This window comes from Hevea brasiliensis, chromosome 13 (assembly GCF_030052815.1).
Source record: "Hevea brasiliensis isolate MT/VB/25A 57/8 chromosome 13, ASM3005281v1, whole genome shotgun sequence".
NCBI lineage: Eukaryota > Viridiplantae > Streptophyta > Magnoliopsida > Malpighiales > Euphorbiaceae > Hevea > Hevea brasiliensis.
In genome coordinates, this window is record NC_079505.1 from 70,228,037 (window position 1) to 70,241,475 (window position 13,439).

A 13,439-nucleotide genomic window follows, 5' to 3' on the forward strand; every position below is an offset into this window, starting at 1 on the left:
GAACAATTGTTTGTTTGGTTAATTTGGGCATTTTATTTTATTTTCTTTTTACCATTTTACTTTGAGAATTTGTTTATTTTATTTTTCAGGTACTTTATTTTATGAGAAGAACAAAAAGTGAAGAAATCAATTTATTCTTTGATCCAGAAATAGAAAAGACAGCAAAAGCTTTAAGAGCAGAATCTAAAAGGAGAAAAGCTGAAATTAAAGCTCAACAACAACAAGAAAGAGCACAAGAGCAAGAGCAATTACAAGAAGAAATGGCGAACAATAATAACAACTGCTTTGTGAAGGATTATGCCTATCCTAACATTGGAGATTTCAAGCCAAGTATCACAAGACCAAGAGTAGAAGCTAATAATTTTGAACTGAAGCCTGCACTCTGTCAGATGGTACAACAATCACAATTTGGAGGAAATCCAAGTGAAAGTCCACATGTGCATCTAGCACACTTTCTTGAGATCAGTGATATGTTGAAGATAAATGGAGTTTCTGATGATGCAATTCGACTCAGATTATTTCCTTTTTCTTTGAAGGACCGAGCTAGAGAGTGGTTACATTCTTTGCCACCGAGTTCTATCACAACATGGGATGAACTTTCTCAAGCATTTTTAGCTCAATATTTTCCACCAAGCAAGAAAGCTAAGCTAAGAAATGAGCTGACTTCTTTCAAACCTAGAGATGATGAGAGCTTGTATGAAGCATGGGAAAGGTACAAGGATTTGCAAAGGAGATGTCCACATCATGGGATTCCTAAGTGGATGCTTGTTCAACACTTTTACAATGGAGTTTCACCAGCTATTAGAAGTACAATTGATGCATCTTCCGGAGGTGATCTTATGGAGAAATCTAAAGATGAAGCTTTTTCTGCTCTTGATAAAATTGCTTATAACAACTACCAATGGAGTTGTGAGAGGAATGAGATTAAGAAACCAGCTGGTATATTTGAGCTTGATGCCATGAATATGATTAATGCTAAGTTTGATGCTTTAACAAGGAAAATGGACAAGCTAAGCATGAAAGTAGATTCTTCAGCTGGAGGTTCTAGTAATTCAGCAGAAGTTGGAGCTGCAAATGTCAATTGTGCAGCTGATTTTTCTGCACTTAATTAAGATTTTTCAAGTGAGCAAGTGGATTATGTGGGGAATTACAATCAAAGACCAGGTGGTAACTCATTTTTTGCAACTTATGATCTAGCATGGAGAAACCACCCCAATTTCTCTTGGGGAGGTAGACAAGGACAATATCAGAATTTTCAGCAACCTTCTGGGTATCAACAATATCAGAATTTTCAGTAGAATAGAGGTCCTCCTCCTGGAATTCCTAAACCTCAAAATGCACCTGCTCCACCTCTACCACAACAAGCACAACTAGACAAGACAGCTAGATTAGAAGCTATGATTGAGACTCTACTTGTGAGCCATCAAACTCAATAAGATATGATTTCTCAATTAGCATCTAAAGTAGATCAAATGGCAACACACAACAAGATGTTAGAGAATCAAATAGCTCAACAAGCTAGCTCTTCAAATAACAAAGCATTTGAGAAGCTCCCTAGCTAGCCAGAAAATTGAAGGGAGTATTGCAAGGCTATTACATTGAGAAGTGGAAAAATATTGGAGAATGGAGATAAAAAGATTGAAGAGAAAATTGAAGAAGAGAAAAACAGAGAAGGAGGAACAAATTGAAGTTGAAGTTAGAATTGAAGCTGAGAAAGAAAATTCAGTGGAAGAAAAATGAAGTAAGGAGAGAGAGAGCAAAGAGGAAGAACCTAAATATGTAGCACCTAAAGCCTACATGCCACCTTTACCATTCCCACAAAGGTTTCAGAAAGCGAAATTGGATAAACAATTTGGAAAGTTTTTGGAAGTATTGAAGTCTTTGCATGTGACTATTCCTTTCACTGATGCCTTAGCACAAATGCCTTCATATGCTAAATTTTTGAAGGAGATTTTATCTAACAAGAAGAAATTAGAGGAATTTAAGACCGTAGCTCTCACAGAAGAAAGCAGTGCTATTTGGCAAAATAAGCTTCCACCCAAACTGAAAGATCCTGGAAGTTTTTCCATACCATGTCACATTGGGGATATCAGTATAGATAAGGCTTTATGTGATCTTGGAGCCAGTGTTAGTCTAATGCCATTGTCTTTCTATGAGAAAGTGAAAATTGGAGAAATGAAGCCTACTACCATTTTATTACAGTTAGCAGATAGGTCTATTAAATTTCCAATTGGGGTAATTGAGAATGTTCCTCTAAAAGTTGGAAAATTTTTCATACCAGTGGATTTTGTGGTATTGGAGATGGAGGAGGATGTACACATTCCTATTATTCTTGGTAGACCTTTCCTTGCTACTGCTGGAGCTGTGATTGATGTAAAAAATGGAAGGCTTACATTAGAAGTTGGGGAAGAAAAAGTTGAATTTAATTTTTTTCAAGCAATGAAAAAGAAAGATGATTCAAATTCATGGTTGAGAATTGATGTGATAGATGAAGAGGTCAGAGAAGTGCTCAAAAAGCAACATCCTGAAGATCCCTTAGAAGCTTGTTTGGTTTTTAACATCAAAAAAGGGGATGAGATTGAAGAAGCTGCAGAATATGCTACAATCTTGGAAGGAAATCCACCTTTGCTTATGGCTGATACTGAGAAGATTGGGGATTTGAAGCAAGATACGACTTCATCATCAAAGCTTGAAAAAAGTGAAGCACCGAAGGTAGAGTTGAAACCTCTTCCAACAAATCTCAGGTATGCTTTTCTAGGTCAAAATTCTACATATCTTGTAATTGTTAGTGCTAAACTGAATGATTGTGAAGTTGAAAAATTATTAAGAGTTCTTAGAAAGCATAGAAGGATAATCGGTTATACTATTGGTGATATTAAAGGAATACATCCTTCTGTGTGCATGCATAGAATTTTGTTGGAAAATAATCATAAAGCCTCTCGAGAGTCACAGAGGAGATTGAATCCAAATATGAAAGAGGTTGTGAAAAAGGAAATCTTGAAATTGCTTGATGCAGGTATCATTTACCCTATTTCTGATAGTAATTGGGTAAGTCCAGTTCATGTTGTACCCAAAAAAGGGGGTATCACAGTAGTGAAAAATGAAAATGATGAACTAATACCTACAAGGACTATAACTGGATGGAGAATGTGTATAGACTATAGGAAGTTGAATAATGCAACTAGAAAGGACCATTTTCCATTACCATTTATAGATCAGATGCTTGAGAGACTAGCTCATCATTTTTATTTTTGCTATTTGGATGGCTATTCAGGGTTCTTTCAGATCCCTATTCACCCAGAAGATCAGGATAAAACTACCTTTACATGTCCTTATGGTACCTTTGCATATCGAAGGATGCCATTTGGACTATGTAATGCCCCTGCTACATTTTAAAGATGTATGATGTCCATATTTTCTGACATGATTGAGGGTATTATGGAAGTGTTCATGGATGATTTTTCTGTGTATGGTAAATCTTTCGATGAATGCTTATCTAACTTGTCTAAGGTTTTGCAAAGATGTGAAGAGTTCAATTTAGTTTTGAATTGGGAAAAGTGCCATTTTATGGTACAAAAAGGAATTATTTTGGGACATCTTGTGTCAAACAGGGGTATTGAGGTGGATAAAGCAAAGGTAGAAATTATTGAGAAAATTCCACCCCCAACATCCGTGAAGGGAGTGAGGAGTTTCTTGGGGCATGCTGGATTTTACAGGAGATTCATCAAGGATTTCTCTAAGATTTTTAAGCCTCTTACTAATTTATTGAGTAAAGATGTGGAATTTCATTTTGACACTAATTGTATGAACGCTTTTTGCAGGATAAAGGAAGCTTTGATATCTGCTCCTATTATGCAGCCACCCGATTGGTCATTACCTTTTGAGTTAATGTGCGATGCTAGCGATTATGCCATTGGGGCTGTTTTGGGACAAAGGAGAGATAAGAAGGTGTATGCAATATACTATGCAATTAGAACCTTAGATGATGCTCAAATAAATTACTCTACTATAGAGAAAGAGTTTTTGGCAGTGGTATTCGCAGTAGATAAATTCAGGTCCTATCTTGTGGGGTCTAAGGTAATAGTATACACAGATCATGCAGCTATCAAATATCTCCTTCAGAAAAAAGAGGCCAAACCTAGGTTGATAAGGTGGGTGCTACTCCTTCAAGAGTTTGACTTAGAAATTAAAGACAAGAAAGGAGTAAAAAATGTGGTAGCAGATCATCTGTCTAGATTGAGGCAAGAACAAGGAGATAATTTGGGAAAAGAGCCCCCAATAGATGATAATTTTCCTGATGAGCAACTGTTAGTAATCATGAGTGCAAAAACCCCTTGGTATGCAGATTTCGTGAACTCTCTGGTGTGTGGAATCCTTCCACCTGACCTAACATGGCAGCAAAAGAAGAAATTTCTTTTTGATGTGAAGGATTACGATTGGGAAGAGCCATTTTTGTTCAAGAGATGTGGAGATGGATTGATTAAAAGATATTTAGCTGATGAGGAGATAGGGAATGTTATTAAAGATTGCCATTCTTCACTTTATGGGGGTCATATGAGTGTGACAAAGACTGCAGAAAAAGTTCTTCAAGCAGGGTTCTTTTGGCCACATATGTTTAAAGATGTGAGAAAGTTTGTAAATGCATGTGATAGGTGTCAAAGGATGGGTAATATCTCGAAGAGAGATGAAATACCCCTCCAAAATATATTGGAAGTGGAATTATTTGATGTGTGGGGCATTGATTTCATGGGACCTTTTCCATCATCCTTTGGACACAAATACATTTTAGTTGGAGTAGATTATGTGAGCAAATGGGTTGAAGCTATACCATCTCCAACTAATGATGTTAGAGTTATGATTAAATTCCTTAAAAAGTTCATTTTTACAAGATTTGGAACTCCACGTGCCATTGTAAGTGATGGAGGTTTTCATTTTTGCAACCATCAATTTGAGAGATTATTACAAAAATATGGAGTAAAGCATAAGGTTGCAACACCCTACCATCCACAAACTAGTGGTCAAGTGGAGATCTCAAATAGAGAGTTGAAAATAATTCTTGAGAAAACAGTGAATAGTTCAAGGAAAGATTGGTCACTAAAGTTAGATGATGCTCTTTGGGCCTATAGAACAGCTTTTAAAACTCCTATTGGCACCACCCCATTTAGATTGGTTTATGGGAAAGCTTGTCATTTACCTTTGGAGTTGGAGCATAGAGCATATTGGGCCATAAGGACACTGAATTTTGATTTAAAAACTGCAGGAGAAAAAAGAATGTTGCGACTAAATGAACTTGAGGAACTTAGATTGAATGCTTATGAAAATGCCAAGCTTTACAAGGAAAGAACTAAGAGATGGCATGATAAGCATATTAGGAGGAAAGAATTTTAGGAAGGTAATGTTGTTCTCTTATATAATTCTAGGTTAAGGTTATTTCCCAGAAAATTAAAGTCAAAATGGTCAGGGCCTTACACTGTTATAAAGGTATGCCCCTATGGAGCTGTTGAGATAGGGAATGAAACCTCAGGGACTTTCAAAGTTAATGGGCAGAGATTAAAGCATTATATTGTTAGAGAATCCACACAAAAGGTTGTAGAGGTTTCATGGCTTGGTTCCCCAATTGGGGATATTTAGGTGATTTGGAGTGGAAGGTCAAGCTTAAGACCTTAAACAAGCGCTCCTTGGGAGGCAACCCAAGCATATCCTTTTATAGTTTATTAATCTTCTATTTCAGTTCATTTTCAGCTTTTACCCTCATTAAACTCAAAAGTGACATTTGTTTATCTTTTATAGGTCATTCATGAAGATTGGGCAAATTAACACATGTAGCAAAAAGAAAGAATTGAAAGGGAGCAAATATAAGCAAAATTCTGCACTTTATCCAGTATCTGTGAATAGTAACACCTTTAAACTTGTGCTAAATTGCTGATATTGTAATCTACTTGATAACACATGTTTAATTTTGTGTCTTGTGTAAATTTTGTGAAATGCAACTTAAATGAGGATCAATTTTGATATTTAGGACTGATGTGAGCTTTATTAAATTGCAAAAATAGTGTTTGTTAAGTTTTACCTTTTAGTGTATATATAGTTTTTGTAGTCTATTAGAATTTGCATGTTTTTGTTTGAATTGCTGCTAGTTTTTGTAGTCTGCTAATTTTTGTTACTATTCACGCTACTGTTCATGCTGCTTAAGAAGTCAATTTCTATGTCTTTTCTGCAATTTTTGAATGTCTAGAACTTGTCTCAAATGCTGCTGAAAATGTGCATTGGGTATAAGCTTGGAAATCAAACCATTTCGTTGGGTTTGCAGAAAGGTAATTACAATCCATGCTTAATTTAAGTTGTTTGCCTTTCAAATCCCTTCGTGGTTATGTTATGTTTGATGAGTTCTAAGAGATGATGAGCTTAAATTCCTCAATTTTATGGTATTTGTGTGTATTTGGTAATTGCTGAGGTCATGATAGCATTCCATATCATTTGGACTGTTTTTCATAAATAAAACCACAAATTTTTTCAAAACATGCCAAAACTTGCTGATAATGTTGCTTACTAAGTTGCACCCTATGCAAATTCTGCTAAACCCTAAGCAAAATTCTGCTTAACCCCAGGCATAACCCAAATTACCAGATGTCTGCCCTACATTTTAAAATGCCCCAAAATTTCCACCATTTTTTTATGAAGCCCTCGCCCTCACTCCCGATAAACCAAAGCACTATTCCCCCCCCCCCCCTCCACCATTTTTTCCGGCATTTCTAGGGAAGCTGAAGAGTTTATTTCTCTTCATTAAATGGTGAGAACCAAGATGTGGTCCACCCACAAACCCAGAAAATCCAAGTGCCCTGTCAAATCGAAAATGGCTACTCCATCCTCATTTTCTGCGAACCCTAACCCCAGTCCCAGTCCACCACTACCTCAATCGCCACCACCGCAAACACCACCACTACCTCAATCGCCACCACCGCAAACACCACCACTACCCCAAAACCAAACACCAACCCTCATTCTACCGACCCCCCTCTCGCCACAAAATGAAACACCTATTTTCGAAACTCAGTTTTAAGAACCAATATCTGAACCCGCGCCAACTCAAACCAAATTTAAAGGTAAAACCAAAATGGCTGCGGGTAGACCCAAGAAAGCCACTATCGAAAAAAGAAAAGGAAACCCCTCTGTTCCTTTGGACTTAAACTCTCCACCTCAACTTCCCTCTGAACCAGTCAGTAAAAGAACTAGGTCCCCATCGCAAATTTCATCACCAGCGGTTCAAATCCCTGTATCTCAGTCACCCTTAAACTCTCCTAGCTTGCCATCGCTCCAAAGAAGACTGCAAATCATCTGCCAATGATATAGAGGAGGTACTTTCTCCATTACCTTGGGCTTTTAAAGATATGGATATGAAAAATGCTTATGAGAGTTTAGCTTCTAAGCCTATTTTGGCAAACAAATATATGGATGAGCAGATTTTAAAAGAGTTAGGCATTTATGACTTTGTATTTGCTTACTTAGATGCTGTCAACTGGACTAAGTTTGCTAGGATTAGGGAACTAGTGTACAAGGATTTGACCTTGGAATTTTTGAGTTCCTTAAGGCTGAATTTCAAACCAACAGTACCTGAGCATAAGGATGTGATCTATTTTCGATGTGCTGGCATTGATAGGGAGTTAGACATGGATTCTATGAATGAAATTTTTGGTTTTCAGGGTTCGGGCTATAAAAGTATTGAGTGGCAACAAACCATTTATGACCCTGTTCAGTTCTGGAAAGAAATTGCACCTTATGGGGGTTATTACAGACAGAGGACAGCAAAAGCCTCTAGGATAGTCGATCATGTGTTGAAATACCTCCATAGATTTATTTCTTACACTGTTTTAGGAAGGGGACACAGTAACAGCATTGTGGGTGCTGGAGACTTATTTTTCTTGTGGTGCATCAAGGAGAGAAAACAAGTTAGCACAGCCCATTTTCTAGCTACTCATTGGCACCAAACTGTCACAAAGCATACCAAAGGTAGCATAGTTTTTGGAGGCTCTATAACTGCCATAGCCAATTCATTTAGCTTTGATGCTAGTCTATATAAGCTACTGCCAGTGTCTGATGAATCATTTATAGACAGCACAATGTTGCTACACATGGATCTTTGTGAGAAAGTAGGACATACTTATGTTTTGTTACAGCAGCATGCTGATGCCAGTGGTACTGCAGAACCTGGAGCAGACCCTAATGCAGCAACAAAGCCTTGACAGCAGAGCTTGAACAGTAGCAATAGTTTAGTACTAGTTTTAGTTCTTCAATTCAGTTTTAGTTTCTGTTTTAGGTTTATTTTGTAATCTGTTTATTTTAATCTTCAAACTTTAGTAATAGTTGTAATACTTTGGTAATTAGTTTTTATGATTATATTTGCATTCATTTCCTTTAGTTTAGTTTATTTTATTTTATCTTCTAATATGGATATAGTTATTCTATGAATGCTTTTTGGTTTAATTCTTGATTTAACTGTTAGATCTTATTTCATTACACTTTTTCATCTTCTTGCACATTATTTTTATACTTTATCTTTTATTCAGTCCTAATTTTATTGATATTGATGAGTTGCACAATTTCCTTTCAACTGCATATGTTTAACATCATTTTGAGGTAACAACTTACCCTTTTACTATTTATGCTTATGGTATGTTACCAATGCTTATGCCAATGCTTATGCTTTTGCTTACCCTACGCAACAGGTTAAGCAATATCTTAAGCAGTGTAAATTCATACATTTGGGATACTTTTTCACATTTTTCTCTCTTAAGCTTCATTGTTAATATCATTTTAAGCTAATTTTGGAATTCTTGAGCTTATATTGATTTAATCCCCAATTGTATATATTTCATTAATTGATTAGTTCACATAATTTTGCCCATCTTTGCATTCATTTTAGACATTGAGGACAATGTTTCATTTGAGTTTGGGGGTGAGGGCAAAATTTTTGCAAAATTTTTAAAATTTTCTTTAAAATTTTCATTCATTCATTTATTGCATTTCATTCATCCATATATAGATAATCCATATACTTATACATATACCACACACATGTCTATACTCATACACATACATTTGCATATAGTTTTCATATAGATTACACTTAATTTTAATTTGATTTATGCATTCATTTTAGGATCATGCATATCATAAAAATAAATTTTTACCTTATCCTTAGAGGATTGAGAGTTGCTTTAAAGAGCAATTAAGCTTACTTTTAGAAGGGTTTGATGGATTGAAAGTTCTAGATAGGTGCAAAGTTATTAGATCCTTGCCTTAGTTTATATCTTCTTAGCCAAGGGCCACCCAATCAATTGCATTGACTTTGAGTGCCTAGAGAAAACTCTAGGGTGAGAAGTAGCTAATTGATGTCTCACCAATCCTGGAACAATCTTTCTAAACCTTTCAAGGTGAAATCATAGCATACACTTGAAAAAGAAATATTTTAGCCTTAGCCAACCTCACTTTAAAATTTCCCTTTGGAACCAATTTGAGCATACATTTATCTCTCTTATTCCTTTGGAACCCACATCAATGCCTAGCCATAAACCCAAACACTTACCTACCCTCTATGAGAATAATTCTTTGAGTGATAGATACACATAATATATATATATATATATATATATATATATATATATAACAATTAGTTGGGAGAAGTGACTAAAATAAAAAGGCTAGCAAATTCAATTATGGTATGTAAAGTAATTCACCACCCAAGTACACAAAGAAATGAGTTTGGGGGTGAATTGAAAGGGACAATTATAATTCAAAGTCAATGTTATTTATGTAGTCCCTCTAAAAGCTTCAAAATTATATGCTAGCATTGGTGAATAGTTGTAAAGCTCCTTCCCCCATTTGATTAAATATATATATATATATATATATATATATATATTTGTGTGTCTTGATCTTTTAATAATTTGATTATTCTCATATTTTGTTACCTTTATCCTTTCCTTGTTAGCCACATTATTACCCCCTTGGCCCCATTACAACCATTGAAAGTCCTTTTGATCTTTTGATGGTGTTTTGCTACATTAGTGGAGATTAGAATAGGAGAATTGCCTATGGGATTGTGATATCATTAATCCATTCGTTTACTTCCATCATTATTTGAGACACTTTAGTTTATGGATTACCCTATAGTCTATTTAGGCATGATTATTCTTTGTGATTGATTGGTTTGGGCTTGATGATATGGATAATTGACCCAAGGGCTAAGCGGTGATAACTTTGGTGAGGATTAAACTCTTGTACCTTGAAAGTGGGTATATGGTTTGCTGGTGGTTAAAAGTAAGCTTGAGAGTTTGGATAAGTAATTTTCATAAATTTAAGGTAAGGTACCCCAAATTGCATTAATTGTTTTAATTTGCTTGAGGACAAGCAAATGTTTGAGTTTGGGGGAATTTGTTACACTCATTTCATATAGGCATTTTAGGGTAGTTATGCATTCATTTTGCCCTTATATTTTAGTATATTTTATGTTTTTAGCTTTATTTTAGCTTATTTGTTAACTTTAGATACTTTATATTTGATTTTTGTAATTTTATTATTTTTGATAGGATTTTGTGGCAAATCGAAGATCAATGAGTGCATTAGGAAGTGATTTGAAGAAATTGGGAATTCTTTAAGCATGGAGGAAAGTTAAAGAAATCAAGCTTTGAAAGAACAAGCAAGCCGAAATTTGCTTAAGACTTTGCTTATAATGTTGCTTAGGGTATGTCATAGAAGCTTAACCTTAGGCCTGTTCAAGCTGAAAGTCAAGCGCAGCTTAAATCCTACATATTCAAGCTTTTACTCCACAACCTGCCGAGAATTGCTTAAGATCCTACTTAGGATAAAGCAGCAGTGCTTAAGGTGTAGCACAGATCAAGCTGGAAGTCATGCATGAGCAGAAAGAAAACCCATTTTATTCCAGTCTGCTGAGATTTGCTGAGGGTCTGCTTAACCTTAAGGAGACAGTGCGACCAGAAGCTGAAATTTGCTAAGAAGCTGCTTAGGGTTAAGCCGTACCCTAAGTAGACTGCCCAGAACTTGAATAATACTGCTGACTTGGATAATTTTACACCTCATTTCCTATCTACTCCTTGGCTCTTATTTACTTTTAGGGCAACTTCTTAGGACGATATAAATTCATCATTTCCTGGTTTTTGCTACAAGAGAAAAGGAAGGGAGAAACCAAAAGGAAAGAAAATATAAGAGAGAGAGAGGAGGAGACGCCATTTTCTGGGGAGGAGCTGCTGCAACTATTTTTAAAGCTCCAGAAACCAGAGTTTTGGGTTCTTCTATCTGGGTTTTTCTATTTTAGTCCTCTTATCATGTTTTTCTTTAATTTTCCATCAATCTTTCTTGTAAATACCATCATGAGTGAGTAAACTCTTTAGATTTTAGAGTTGGGAAATATGTTTTAGATTAATTTATGGATTTGGACTGGGTATTTCCTTATTTTACGTAAATATGAGTTTTGATTCCTTCCTTGTGTGCTTGATTTACTTACCTAATGTTGGTACCCATTGGGTATTGTGTTAATCTTTGATTGAAGGACCAAAAGGTGAAAGTCATTGATAGGTAATCAAGGATTGGAACTTAAAATCACCTAGATTTAGAAATAAACTAGCATTTTAAGAGAAATTAATGATTGGTTACAAAACTTAATGGGTTTTAGAGTAATCAAATAACATACGAAAGTAGGTTTGGTTATTTTAGAATACACTTTGGTTTGCTTGAAAAAGATATCAAAGGAATTTAGAATTAATCACCTTCAAACTTTATTTTCCCTAAAAATTGGAATGCCCAAGAAAAATTCAAATTAATTTATGCATAAACCCCCAACTCTGGAATCACTTTTAACATAATTAGACTTTGATTTGAATTACCCATTGTTAATTTAGTTTAATTGCAAACTAAATCTAGAATTTATTTGTTTGCTCTTTACCCATTTCAATTAGATTAATTAATTTACCTTGCTCATTTACATTTACCATTTATTCATTAATCATTAGCCCAAATAATCGCTTCATTCATAGTTTGGTACTCAAACAGCAAATCCTCGTGGGAACGATACTTGATTCATCACTTTATTACTTGAGACGACCCGTATACTTGCGGATTCGCCCCATCAGAGAGCTGATCCCCTATACAGCCCTCTTAATCCAACCTTTGCCAGCGAGTGTCTCTCAAGCCGGACTTTCGCTTAATAAACCAAATGAGGGGTCCCAGCGAGTGTCTCTCAAGCTGTGTCTACCTCGAAGGACCAGGTCCTAGCGAGTGTCTCTCAAGCCGTGTCTACCCGTCTTGTCCATATCTAATACTATACCACACGCACGCCACGCACACACACTGCTCCAAATTACCACAAAAAACATCCATGGCACTTCAACAATTATGAATGCAATATAAAACATGCCTAGTGTTTAACTCCATATATACATATTTATAAGTGATGCATGGGCATGCTTGAATATATAATAATATCGAAATTACAATTAAAATTAATATTTTACTCACAAACTTGAATCGAGGTCACTGCACCGGCTGGGGGGAGGAGGAAGGCTGTCTCGGCTCACCTGACAATTTCATTGTAATTATTTAATATATTTGACTCAATACAAGTTTAAAAAAGACCAAAGACACCCTAAGTTGTGCTGAAAATCCGGCAGAATCTCCCCTATACCTATGACCTACCCAACCTGCAAAATGGTTCAAATAACACTTCTAAACTCAACCCATATCTAATCATCATTATATGGCCCCTCCTGGGCCCTCCAAACTAAGCAATAATCACAACATCAGACAACTCAATTATAAGATTTCAAAACTAATATTTTTCAAAAACTATCCGAATAACTTTAAAAATTCTATAAACCTGCCCCGCAGTCCTTAACAATATTATAAGGCTATTGTAATAGGAATCGTAATTTTCTTATCATCCACAAATATTTTATAAATTTTATTTTAACCCAGTACAAGGCCAAAAATTGAGTAATTTACCTATACCAAATCTGACAACTGGAACGCATCCAGAACGATTGAAAATAGTGGGGTAGCCTATAATCTTGACTCGGTTCTGAAATGGTTCCAGCAGCTTATCTGCTTGGCCCGAAATTGCAGATCTGGGCGACGATCGAATTTCCACGAAATGAAAATACATACGCGAAGTCCACAATACCAGGGTTAGAATATATATATATATATAAAATAATTATTTAAAAATTAGAGATGGTACATTCTTCCCCCCTTATAGAAAATTCATCCTTGAATTTTACACAAGGCAGAACAATGACACATAGCTGCATATCAAACTTATGAGTACTTGCTGCGCATATCCCACTCTAACTTCCAAGTGCATTCCTCTATAGATTAACTCCTCCACAGGACTAACCATAGGGATTTGCCTTGACCAAAGTTGTCTCATC

At 35.7% G+C, this 13,439-nt stretch overlaps 1 non-coding gene across 1 annotated transcript; it reads right to left on the reverse strand.

Annotated features, from left to right (window-relative positions):
• Positions 1-644: 644 nt before the first annotated feature.
• LOC131172419 (small nucleolar RNA R71) lies at positions 645-751 on the reverse strand. Its single transcript, XR_009142896.1, has one exon. It is a non-coding gene; the product is annotated as a small nucleolar RNA R71 (small nucleolar RNA).
• Positions 752-13,439: the final 12,688 nt, after the last annotated feature.